General features: G+C 38.7%; 1 protein-coding gene across 4 annotated transcripts in view; it reads right to left on the bottom strand.

Moving 5' to 3' along the window:
* The window catches only part of CHCHD3 (coiled-coil-helix-coiled-coil-helix domain containing 3), a 296,929-nt gene that overhangs the window by 193,941 nt on the left and 88,890 nt on the right, over window positions 1–14,098 (bottom strand). The gene's annotated exons all lie outside the window — the stretch shown is intronic.

The following is a 14,098-nucleotide window of genomic DNA, read 5'->3' as shown; positions in this document are numbered from 1 at the left end:
AAGGGCCTAGCCACCATGTTAGATGTGGCACATCTGCGATATAATCCCAGGCTACATTAAATAGCCTACAACAGGAGGTGCCACAACAGTCCAGAGCCCCCCCAACACCAACACCTAACTATATTTGACACCTGGATTGAAAAAGGAGTGGCAGTGGTGCAAACTGACCAAAAAGAATATTATTTTCCTTTCTTAATAAATTCTTATACTTTCATTCATCCTTATAAATAGAACTGCACAAATTCTCAAATGTTTTTAAAGGAATGTCTATAAATTTTTAAAAACTTTTTTAAAGGTCTATACAGTGACTATTTAAGAAACTAAATTTTTTGTCATCAGGGAGTTTGGCAGTAGGACTTTGAACAAATTCTCATTTCCTATCAACAACTTAGCTGTACAATCTAATAAGCCTCAGTTTCCTCAGGTTTAAAATTTGAAGATTGAACTACTATATAATCTTATGGTCCCTTGCATGTAAACATTCTAAAAACTCTATACCTTAAACATATTATTCCTCATTCCATAAAAAATATTGAAAAGGGTGGTCGCAGGCGATAAATGAAACAGAGGGGCATTATATTATCTCTCAGGTTGATACTGTTATAATTTCTACTCGATGGGCAGATATAGTACTGTAATCCTGAGATTTCTCACTACAGTACTCAACAAAAACTACATACTGGAATTCATAAATTTTTTCAGTATATAATTAGTAGGTGAGAGGGACTACTCTGGTTACTAAGAATAAAGTAGTGAGCAAGAGACACAGTCCCTACTTTCATGAGTCATGATTACAAACAACAGATGCATTATTTTTAAAAAGGTAGGTAGGTATCTATGACACTGCATGGGTGGGACTGGTATTTAACTTGGGCTGTACAGGACATTAACTGAGCAACATGGGGAAGAAGACAGTGTCTTAGGCAGAGGAAACACCAGTTGGGTCCAGAAGCACCAAGAAAGGATTTCCTTCAGCAAGATTCCTGTGACAGCCTTAGAAGGGTTTCTGAGGCTTGAAATCACCTCTGCAAAGAATTTCACTTGCCTTCAGATTCTTTTGGAGGACAGAGTTTCAATGGTATACTGACTGAGGTTCAGTTTTGTCCAGTGCCCAAAGATAAGAAGCTCCTAAGTTGTACCATTTCCCAATTAAAAGCAATAGATTTGAAACTTCAAAACTGTACCATTCTCCATTTCCCCCGTCCTCCCCTCCAAAATACTGCATGGCAATTATTTTCTTCTAAGTTTCCCACTTCACTGGTTCCTGTCAATTCTGCAAAGAAAAAATGCTTATGTTTTCAGAAGCCCCCAATTCTTGTCAAAGCTTCCCCTCTGGCCCCTTGGTTTTATATCGCATGGAGCTATACTATTCAACGGCCGTCTGCGAAAGGTGGATGAGTTGTCAACCAACGTTTCTCTTTTTGAACCAAATGAGACGGTCGTGCCATCTGGGCCTCTCCGAATACTGCTGCCCAGACAGTGGAGCTGTAACACCAGAAGCCACCAGAAGCCATGTTGTTCTGGAAACACTTCACTAAGGAGAGAAGGCCGAGGCGCTCACTGACCAAGGGAAGGCAGGACTTTATATGTAAAGGCAGGAGATAAAATAAGTCTCTCATTATTAACTTGGGTTTCCAAAGATTTAAGAATTATCTCAAAACAAAACTAAACAGGCCAAGTATCTTAGAGAATACATTCCTTTTTTATTTATTGGCATTTCCCGCTTAATATTTTAGATCTCCTACTCTAATATATTCTACATTAAGCCCCTGATTTAAGTTTCATGTAAATTTCTTTCTTTTAAATACATATCTCTCCTCATTTAAATTCTCTAGAGTTTCAAGCAAAGAAGTAGGAGTTTAGTGTAAACTTTTCCTGTTTGCATTAAGTAATTGGATAGCTTGCCTAAGTTTAATGAAACAAATACCAGTCAGTGCTGCCCTTAGACCTCAAGCCCCAGCAACTTAGCTCTTTTCCTCAGTATATTGTCAATCAGGCGAGGGACTTAAGGTACACCAGCAAAATGAATTCCTAAAAGCCAGCCAAATCTCCTATCATGAATATTATTACATGTCCTTTTAAATGGGAAAAAAATAAACTACTTATAAAATATTCAACTTTCATGGACAGCTGGTATAAAATCTAGTTCTCTATATTTCAGTCCCAGGGTAAAAACTAGCCAGTTTGACTTTACTCCAAAGAAACTCAAGTTTTTAAGAAAGTAGAAAGAGAATTTTAAAGATAACTTTAGCAGGGCATTAACATACTGAACTTCATTCACCTTCATAAGGGAGGCATTACTTGCTCTAGTTTTTTTGTTTTTTGTTTTTTAAACACAGCCATGCTCTGGTGCCCAGGCTGGAGTACAGTGGCATGATCTCAGCTCACTGCAACCTCTGCCTCCCAGGCTCAAGCAATCCTCCTGCCTCAGCCCCCCAAGCAGTTGGGAGCACAGGTGCATGCCACCAAGCCTAGCTGATTTTTGGGTTTTTTTTATAGAGACGAGGTTTTAGCATGTTGTCCAGGCTGGCCTTGAACTGGGCTTAAGTGATTCACCCACCTCAGCCTCTCAAAGTGCTGAGATTACAAGCACAAGCCACCACACCAGCTACTATCTCCATTTTTAACATGAGAAAAACTGAGAAGTACAACAGAGGCGTGAAAGATGCTGATCTGACTTCCAAACCCATGCTTCTTCAATCTCCTAAAGAGTAAACTTTCCTATAGGAATTAGTTTCCATTATGTTACTCACCTTTGTGGTCATGTAAGGACAGTTTTAAATCTCACATTATTCACGGTTATTTTAAAATAGGCTCTTTCAAAATTTGTTTATACTACACTAAGTCAGAGTTTGCCAGAGTCTAAATTATTACCACCCCTTTCCCAAACTGGTTTGGCTTTCAATGGCCCTAAATGTTTTTCTGAATTTGGATACTGCTCATTTGGCCATCCACAAATACTTAGATTTATCTTCATATAGGCTGACACATAAGTAATTCTATACAATTCTTGCTTAGAAAATTACTTTATAATTTAATATATAAGGCCATTATACTATGGAGAGAAAGTTGATAAGAACTTCAGATAATGGGAAAGAATAAATGGGAAACAGAGATTGCTAGAGATAAAGTGATTTGACTAAACGACTTATCTAAAGTTGAACCGTGACCATTATACACAGGCAATATCTAGGAGATACTGCAATGCACCTGAGGCAGAAAGACTGTTTCAAACACTGAAAGAGAAAAATGAGTGACTACAACCTCAAAGGTCATTTTAATGCTAACGATGAATTTTATTTTCATGCATCATATTTTGTCAGAACCTGGTGAACTAGCATTCAAGATACTGTTTACCATCTATTTTTAAACAGAAGAGCTGAGCTGGGTAATTCAATGAAGTAATTACTAGACTACTAAAAATCATGACAAAGCAAATATACAGCTTTTGATTAGTAAGGCTTGATATAATAAGGGAATAGAGAAGCTTAACACTTCTCAGCTCAAATTGTTTCAAATCCTGGAAGAAAATACATGTGGATTGAAAATCTAAAATAAATACATAAACATGAATATGGCCATCTTAAATTTTTTCTTTTTTTTTTTTTCTTTTTTTTTGAGACGGACTCTCACTCTGTTGCCAGGCTACAGTGCAGTGGTGTGATCGTGGCTCACTGCAACCACCACCTCCGGGATTCAAGCGATTCTCCTGCCTCAGTCTCCCGAGTAGCTGGGATTACAGGCATATGCCACCACGCCTGGCTAATTTTCATATTTTTAGTAGAGACAAGGTTTCACCATGTTGGCCAGGATGGTCTTGAACTCCTGATCTCAGGTGATCTGCCCACCTCAGCCTCCCAGAGTGCTAGGATTACAGGTAAAAGCCACCACACCCAGCCTAAATTCATATATAATATCTGCATGTGTGACAGAAAGAGTTAGCATTTATTATGCTTACTTGTGCCAGGTACAAATGTAAGCATTTGACAGGTGTCACTCATTTAATCCTCACAACAACCCTATTAAATCAATTATATTTCAGATGAAAAGCTGAGGCACAGAGAAATTATGCAAAATTGAGGCTTACAGAACTTGTAAGTACAGCTGAAACTTCAATAACACAGGTTTAGACTGTGTAGAACCACGTATGTGCATTTTTTTCAATAAGTATATTGAAAATTTTTTGAAGATTTGTAGCAATTTGATAAAACCCACAGACGAACCACATATCTATAAATATAAATAAAATTTTAAAGTATGTTATGAATGCATAAAATATGTTAATTCTGGTCAGTTTTATCATTCTCTATCATAAAATATACACAAATCTATTATTAAAAAGTTGAAATTGGCCAGGCACGGTGGCTCATGTCTGTAATCCCAGCAATTTGGGAGGCCGAGGCAGGTGGATAACCTGAGGTCGGAGTTCAAGACCAGCCTGGCCAACATGGCGAAACCCCGTCTCTACTAAAAATACAAAAAATTAGCCAGGCGTGGACAGCGCCTGTAATCCCAGCTACTCGGGGGGCTGAGGCAAGGAAAACTGCTTGAACCCTGGAGGCAGAGGTTGCAGTGAGCTGAGATCACGCCATTGCACCCTCCAGCCTGGGTGACAGAGCGAGACTCTATCTCAAACAAAAAGTTAAAATTTATCAAAATGTATGCACACAAACAGACTATACATGGCACCATCTGCAGTGAAGGGAAATGTAAACAGACGTAAAGATGCAGTATTAAGTCATAACTGCATAAAATTAACTATAGTACATACTGTATTGCTATAATTCAGTAGGGACCTCCTGTTGCTATTGTAGTGAGCTCAGGAGTTAGAGTATCTGCTTAACACACTATGTGATGCTAATCATCTCCGAGTGAGCAGTTAGTCTCTCCAGTAAATTGCAGGCTGCAGTAAAAAGTGATCTCTTGAGGTTCTCATGTCTTTTTCATTGTGTTTATTGCAATACCATAACTTTGCATCACATCATGGGACCCATACAAAGTGTCACCAGTGATGCTAGAAGTGCTCCCAAGAAGCAGAGAAAAGTCAAGACATTACAGGAAAAAAAAAAAGTTGAATTGCTTGATAAGTACCATAGATTGAGGTCTGCAGCTGCAGTTTCCTGCCATTTTGAGGTAAGTGAATCCAGCATAAGGACTGTGGTAGAAAAAGAAAAGAAAATTCGCAAAGCCTTCAATGTGGCTATGCCAGCAGGAGCAAAAACCATGCATGTTTTGAGAAATATCTTTTAATCTTGTATTGAAAATGCAACTTTTATGTGACTGCTGGATTGCTAAGAAAGGCTTACCCTATAGACTCTAATGAGATTTGAGGAAAAGTCAAGTCTCCATTATGTGACAGCTTAAAGGCGAATTTAATACCAGCAAAGGATGGTTTGATAATTTGAGAAAGAAGTAAAAATGTCAAGATAATAGGACATAATAGGAGAAACAGCTGACCAAGAAACAGCAAACCAGTTCCCAGATGCCATTAAAAATCATTAAGAAAGGATAACTGCCTGAACAGATTTTTAATGCAGACAAAAGTGCCCTATTCTAGAAAATAAATGGCACGAAAGATATATATGAGTAAAGAAGAGAAGCAAGTACCAAGATTTAAGACAGGAAGGGATAGGCTATCTTTATTAGTTTTGTGCAAATGCAGTTGAGTTTATGGCACGATTGTCCTTATCTATAGAGCTGCTAACCCCTGAGCCTTGAAAGGAAAAGACAAACACCAGCTGCCAATCTTTTGGTTGTGCAAGAAGGTCCTCACAATAAAAGCCTATTTTCTGGATAGGTTCCATTGATGATTTATCATCGATGATTTTTTCTGAAATCAGAAAATACTTTGCCAGTAAAGGACTACCCTTTAAAGTTCTTTTGATATTGGATGAAGCCTCTAGCCACCCAGAACCCCATGCGTTCAATACTGAACACGTCAAAGTGGTGACTTACCCGCAAACAGAATGTTTTTATATCAGCCTGTAGATTAGGGGGTCATAAGGACCTTTCTTCATCAGACATGATAATCTATGAAAAGGACTGTCAACGCTATGTAAGAGAACCCAGACAGAGAAAACATCATGAAGTCTGAAAGAATTACATCACTGAAGACGCCACTGTTGTTCCAGAAAAAGCCATGAAAGTCATCAAGCCCAAAACAACAAATTCCTACCAGAGGAAACTGTGTCCAGATATTGTACATGATTTACAACAGAGCCAGCCAGGGAAATCATGAAAGAGATTGTGAATATAACCAAAAAAAGGTGGGGGATGAAGGGTTTCAAGATGGACCTTGGAGAAATTCCAGAACTAACAGACACCACACCAGAGCAATTAACAGAAGATGGACAACATGATGGAGATGAGTGTTTTCGAAACAACGCCAGACGATGAGAAGAAGATGTAGAAGCAGCAGTGCCAGAACACAACTGACATGAGACAACCTGGCAGAAGGGTTCAGATTATCCAAGACTACAAATGACTTCTTTTATGACAGGAACCCTTCTAAAATATAGTCACTGAAACTAAAGCAAACAGTGGGAGGAGAATTGGTACCACGTAGAAACATTTTTAGAGAAACCAGAAAAAGCAAAAAAAAAAATCAGACAGAAATTATAAGGCATTTCCATAATATGCCTGCCTGTCCTTTCATCTTTTCTGCCTCTACCACCAGAGACAGCAAGACTAGCCAACATTCCTCTCCCTCCGCCTATCCAACCTGAAGACAAGGAGGATGAAGACCTTTATGATTATCTACTTATACTTAATAAATAATAAATATATTTTTTCTTGCTTAAAAATAATAAATATATTTTTCTTGCTTATGATTTTCTTACTAACATTTTCTATTCTCTAGCTTACTTTATCATAAGAATACAGTTTGTAATACATATAACATACAAAATATGTGTTAATCTACTCTGCTATTGGTAAGGCTTCCGGTCAATAGATGACTATTAGCATTTCAGTTTTTAGGGAGCCAAAAGTTATATACAGATTTTCAACTGCACAAGGGATCAGTGTTCCTAACACTCACATCATTCAAGGGTTATAAGAAACTTACTCAAAGTCAAATTGACCCAAAATAAAACCAGTGAGAGGTATAGCCAGAATGAAACTCAGCCAAGTTCAGAGCCTGCATTCTTACAGAAAACACACACACCCACACTCACGCGCGTGCGCGCGCACACACACACACACACACACAAATATATAGATACCATTAAAATCCATTAAAATAAGTGGCATGGGGGTAGAACTTTCTCTTACGTACCACTGTAATCTCCACACAAAATAATACCTGGCACTTGGTAAGCATTCAAAATATATTTTGAAAGAATGAATACAGAATGTGGGCATATTTTTATAAATATCATGGAACATAGATACTCTTTATTTAATGATAATTTAGCAATATATATTTTACATAATGGTAATTTAGCAATACATTAAATAAAATGGGTTCCTCATCCACAGAGTTAACCAATTGGGAATCAAAAATATTTAGGGAAAAATAAATAATAAAAGCCAGGCTCGGTGGCTCACGCCTGTAATCCCAGTTACTCAGGAGGATGAGGTGGGAGGATCACTTGAAGCCAGGAGTTCAGAACCAGCCTGGGCAACACAGTGAGCCCCCATCTCTTAGAAAATTTTTATTTAATCAGTCAGGTGTGGTGGCACCTGCATGTAAGTCCCAGCTACTAGTGAGGCTACAGCAGGAGAATCGCTTGACTGCAGGAGCTGGAGGCTGCACTGAGCTATGATCACACCACTGCACTCCAGTCTGAGCAACAGAATGAGACCCTATCTCTAAAAAAAAAAGCAAGAAAATAAAAAATAATAATACAATTTTTTAATATACAGTCTAACAACTATTTACATAGTGCTTACATTGTATTGTAAGTACATCTAGAGATGATGTAAAGTATATGGGAGGAAGTGCACCAATTATATGCAAGTACTATACTATTTTATATAAGGTCCTTGAGCATCTGAGGGTTTTAGAGTCCTTAGGGATCCTGGAACCAATCCTCCCTGCATATTAAGGGAGGACTGTATTTAACCATCATTAAGTCCTGGTTCTGAACAAAACCAAGAGGACATTTATTTTGGTCATCTACATTTCTGTGTAAATACCATTGAAAATGGCACTCAGAATTTAAGTCAAGGTTTCCTTCCTTTCCACAGGAACATAGAAAAGGTGATTTTATTTTAATTCGCAATAAAATTTTGTCACTATCTGAAAATATGTCTGCATAGCTTCAAAATGATGCAAGAGGAAAAAAAAAAACTCAACCCATAACTGAAAGCCTAGGACTATAATTATGGATTACCTACAGACATAATCCTAAATAGCTTTCATCTCCCCCTTCCAGATGATTGCCTCCCATTTACACATTGTACATTACTTTATACCTAAAGTCCCTATTTCAGTTCTCATTTGGGAACAAGTATCACCTGTCCCAGATGCTCTTCGACCTTCTTAAATATTTTCTCCTACTGTACTGAAAAATACATTTATATTTGAAAAGTATTCTGATTTTAGTTCATAAGTTAATGTTACTATATCCATGGCTCCTGCGCCCATTCTCTCTCAGAAATTCACAATCAAAACTACCTAAGAGGAAATTACACAACACCACAAAGCATCCTAGTCTTCCTCTACTGAAATGACCTATAGCCACTTCTTTGTCTAACTTGAACTGAATATTTAGAGGCATCTTAAACTGAGACCATCAGCTTTTTACCTCAAAGTACACATCAAACGTCATAATATTCAATATACGGGTGAATAATGGTGGGAATGGGGAGGTAAAGACACCACCATTAAACCGTGTCTTATCAGCAGGGCTTAATGGCCAACGTGGTGAACTCCCACTATACTAAAAATACAAAAATTATCCTGGTGTGGTGGCAGGTGCCTGTAATCCCAGCTACTGGAGAGGTTGAGGCAGGAGAATCTCTTGAACCCGGGAGATGGAGGTTGCAGTGAGCCAAGATCACACCGTTGCACTCCAGCCTGGGCGACAAAAGCAAAACTCCATCTCAAAAACTAAATAAATAAATAAATAACCTGTTTCACAGAAGTTATGTGAGGGTCATGCATGACCTGTTACTATTGTTTAGAAAGTATTTATACCCCTCCTCAAGGATCCTCCCCTGTAGCATCCTTCACTGGAATGGGCACTGCTGCTGCGTATTTACTAAGATGCTGGAGATAGACAATCGTGAAGTCAGTTGGAAGAAAAAGGAACTGAGGTCAAACACAGACATCTCCGGGCAAATCCCTTTCATGAGCCCTGCTAGGCAAACTATCAACTCCTCCTGCAAGCAGCGGCCCCATCCAAGATGGGCAGCTTGAGCCCTGGACAGATGACGATGTGAAATGGCTTCGTCCTGAAGACAGAAACTAGGACAATAATCCTGGTTCCATGACCTGAGAGACACGGGTGGAGTCTCATAAAGAGGACCGTAAGCTACGAAATAATGTAAGAATCTCAGTACACTTACGTAGACAAAATATACATCAAGTCTTTTATATTGTTTTGCACTTACATTTCTTTTTCATAAGGGACACATTTTTGCCAGGACTCGAATTTTGAAATCATGTTCATTGATAAGGCTAGGGAAACCTTAGGCCAGACAAAGAGATGACATTACCATTGTAAGCCCTATGGAGGAAAACAATCAATAATTCTCCTCTTCTTTCTGATTTCAAAAGACCTTCCAGCTTGAACCAAACTGCAACGTCTCACCCTATACCTGCATTTAGCTTCTCAGATGTGGGGCTGAGAGAGGTGGATGTGAATGGCCTTTCTGCTCCCCTACGCAGACACACACATACACACACACACACACACGCACACAACCTAACTCACTCTGTCTCTTTTTATACTAGATGTGCTAAATGTTAAAGCTTAGCATACTTCTCCACGAAGCCAGAGTAAACATTTTCAAGGAAAAAATAATTATGCAAAGACCCTTATTATTTTTGTAAATCAACTAAACTTTGAATTTCTAATCATTTTTGATTCATACATTGAGCTGCTAATTTGATTGATGCATAAAGGTTAATGGCTGCTGTCTTTATAAACTGTGCTTGTTATTACATAATTTGTTTCTTTATTCTGTTTAGTGTTTATAACCTTTGATTGTACCTTTTTTCGTGTTTCTTTCTGTTTGGCACAACTTTGCCAATCCATTAATTTTTAACCTTTACTAAGGTTAAAACAAATTACTTTGTTTTAACTGCATTTCACATAAATACATAGCTCTTATTATGCATGTTGTGGCCTTGATCTTTAAATAGGTAATTGTGCTCAGTCACAATTATTAACAGTATAACTGATATATTTATTTCTTCCATTTTATATCATGTTTAATACTAATTTTACTTTTTTCCTTTTCCTCATTTTCCTGGTTGTATCAAGTTACCATACCCTCCCCCTAACTCTCACAAAAAAAATTTCATACTCTTTTCTCTACTATCGTTTAAAAACACAGTTATAAGTTTTCCTCAAACACTACTCCTGCAAACCCAGTAAGATGAAATCATTTGAATACTTTGACTTTCCCCCAGCCCAATTCTGAGCTAAGAGTTCAGTGCTTTGAAAATCATAAAGCTCTTAGTTTTTTTTTTTCCTCAAAGATTTTTCTTCAATTTCGAGAATCTTTATTAGCACTTTATGAGACAATCCCAGTCTATCTTTCACGTACATAAGGCAAAGACTGATCCTCAGGGGTTCAGGGGTGCTTCCCCTCCTCTTCATCTTCCCCTACATGGACGTCTCTGTTGTAATAAATTTGGTTAGAATTATTTTTTAAGTATTATCCTAAGATGGACTACTGTGTTCAACATTTGGCTATGACTCTCAGCTTCTCAGCCCTCTTCTGCTCTCTGCTTCATGATGTTGGGGCTGGCGGGGAGGGCAAGGTCTCTAAACACATTTCTGCTACATAACTGGGGCCCTACTAGGACCCAACAAGGGAAGCCAGAGGGAAACTGCAAGGCTGGTGGAAGAACAAGGAACTGTTTCCCGTTTGCTTCCTATCGCGTCACTCGGGCCTCACTGCTTCCCAGCAGCAGCAGCACTTGCTCCTGCAGCAGCAGCAGTTGAGTCGAGTCTGCACTTTGTTCGCGTTGAGTCTGCTTGCAAAATCAGCCTCAGTGCACCCCATTCTGGAAACATTGACCCTACCTACTGGCACACTCTTGAAAATCTCAGTCCCAGAACCACAGGTCTCTCTCCTCAGAGTTCAGAGACAGCAATCTACCAGCTAGGAAATGCCCCTTCCTCGGAGGTCTGAGCTACATCCCACAGAGCCTCTCCTCCAAGCTTTAATGTTTTAACAACTACCTCTTCCCATTGCTCCCCCAGTGCTACATCTGAGATACCTTGGAGCTGCAATGTCCAATACAGTCCCCATTAGCCACATGCGGCTACTGAGCCCAGAAAAGTGGCTAGTCCAATCCAAGACTTGCTTAATCATAAAATAAACACTGGATTTTGAACACTTGCTATGAAAATAAATTTTATACTCATTATATGTTATGATTTTAGATATACTAAGAAAAAATAGAATTATTTCTACCTTTTTTACTTGTGATAGAACTAGTAGAAAATTAACTACAATGATGGTTCACATAATATTTCTGTTAAACAGTACTGCTTTAGAGTTACTTTTTTTGTTTTTGCCTTTTCAGCTCTTAAATGCCTCATTAACAATTCTTACATTAAATTCTCTCTAAAAAATAACTGGTGTGTTTGATCTCCTTAATAGACTCTGCCTGCTAGAGTTAAAATTAATAAATTTTCTAAACCCTTGCATATCCATGGTCCTCTTTTTCACCCTAACAGCTGAGTGAGAGCTCAACAGAGAATTCTGGGCTTGCAGTCCTTTTAGGTGTCATTCCATCTTCTAGCTTCTACTCTGGCAGAAGAAAAGCCTAAACCCAGGCTGATCCCATTTCCTTTATAAATTAGTGTTCTTTCTCTCTGGAAGCTCATAACGCTTTCTCTTTACCCTTAGAGTTTTGAAATTTTAGCAGTCTATGACTAGGTATGCATGTTTTCTCCTCAGTGCCTCCTAGAATAAAGAGTCCTTTCAATTTGCAGACTCCAGTTTTTCTTCAGCTCAGTGAAATGTTTTATATCATATAATTATCACCTCCTCTCAAACTCTTCCCTTTATCTCCTTCTAGAATTTTGGTCTAATTCATCAAATATAACATGCATGAAGTTACTTTCCTCCGCTCTTCACTATCTATGATATCAAAATGCAACTTAAAATTGAGGGTGTATTAAAATCAAGTAGCAATCGTTGTCAAAGCCACAAACATCAAAGCGCCACTGAACTATTCCAAGAGTTCTTCCAAGATACACCTCTTCTAAGCCCTCATTTGTCTCTTTCTCTCTGCCTACTGTGTCCCATAGATGACCCCTTCTTTTTCATCTGCCTACGCACCAGAGCTCAGGTCCCACTGTTGGGCTGCCTTAGGTGGAAGGATCCACTAAGTGGTGGGGGATGAGGTAGCCTCTGCTGCTGAGGCCCAGTGGTATGCCACCAGCTGATGAGTTTGCAGCCCCCTGTTAAGAAAACCTGGAGAAAGTCTCTCCCCATCCCTCACCCACCCAAACCACTTGACGGGGACATGAAAACCAAAAGATTCTCTCAGGAACAGTCACAGAGACTGGGGCCAACGGGCCAACTCTGTTGATCCCTGCACTTTGCCAGAACTAGCCCAATGGCTCACATCCATCGTCAGATGTGCTTCTGAGAAACAGAGCTAGTGGCGAGACTGAAACTGATAGCAGAAGGTGCAGAGATGCTTCAAGCCTCCAACCGCCTAGAATCCTCTCCATTTTTAAAATGTCTGTTTCATCTTAATGTTTTAACATTAAAGGGTTAAAGAATTTTAGGGCAGAGTTAATAAGTAAAAAGTGCAAGACAGGGCAACCTGGGGCACTGTACATTAGTTCTTATGGAAATAATTTCCTCGTACCATCTTCTCACTATAGGCTACATTTTTCTAAAAAGAAACCTTGAGGTTTCACATAGCCCCTCCCCCACTCACTGCAAGTACTATACGAGGTCTTTCTATATACACAGCATGAAAACTGAACACCAAAACAATCAAATAAGAGAAATTTGATATAGAGAGACAGAACAACATGGTCCAGTTTTGCAGCTCACTAACAATCATCAAACATAATGAAAAGGCAGGTCTTAGACAATCAAGAAACAGATGGATTGCCTATATTTCAGAGCACAGCTTTGAGTAAACATTACACAGAAGTAAGTTCAAGATTAAACTTCATGGCCAGCACCTATTCTATAATGTTAGCGAAAAGGGACACCGCCAATTACTGTAAAGGTCAGCCAATCTGAGGGAAGAGTGATACCCGTTTTTGAAAGCTAGGAGTCTAATGAAGTTCTATGAGAAAACACAACCAACCCTCTCCAAAGGAATATATGCTGCAAAACCAATTTTATTCTCAAAAACTGTTTAAAACCCAGTCCAGCAAAAGGATAAATCGTCTCTTAAGAATCAAATTTTATATTATTGAACACAACCACAATTGTTATTATTAGCTAGTTAAACATAGGCCTTAGAAAACGATTTCCAACAGTCCTACTTCTGAATAAAGATGGCCCTATATTTTTTACCTCAACTCCTTACAACCTCAAAAGAAATATCAAGAGTTGAAGGGGCCTTATCCCTTAGACCAAGCTCATCTCTCTGTTGAAAGTCACCTTGGCATACACAGAGACCAACAGACAACATGAGCACCCACCACGCCTGCTCCACAGCGCATTCTCCTTAGATCACAGCAATCAATTTCATGCCTCTCTGACACTACTTACCTGCAAAAAATTCATTCCTTGACAGATGTTTTATTTCTAGTATTCCCTATGAAAGCACGCTAAAAAAATTCAAACACAAATACATTGATTTGAAAGCCACACTAGGCAGTATACTAGATTTTAATTTTCACCTCAAAATGGTAGAAACATGTATAGAAGGAGAAAAAAAAATGTGAAATTTGGTAGGATTTTCTTTACTGTCATTTTAAGATAACTCCTGTTCATTTCC

The sequence above is a fragment of the Mandrillus leucophaeus genome, unplaced genomic scaffold (assembly GCF_000951045.1).
Source record: "Mandrillus leucophaeus isolate KB7577 unplaced genomic scaffold, Mleu.le_1.0 Scaffold5, whole genome shotgun sequence".
NCBI classification, from domain to species: domain Eukaryota; kingdom Metazoa; phylum Chordata; class Mammalia; order Primates; family Cercopithecidae; genus Mandrillus; species Mandrillus leucophaeus.
Note: the sequence above shows the minus strand (reverse complement) of the source record. Positions and strands in the feature narration are given on the sequence as shown.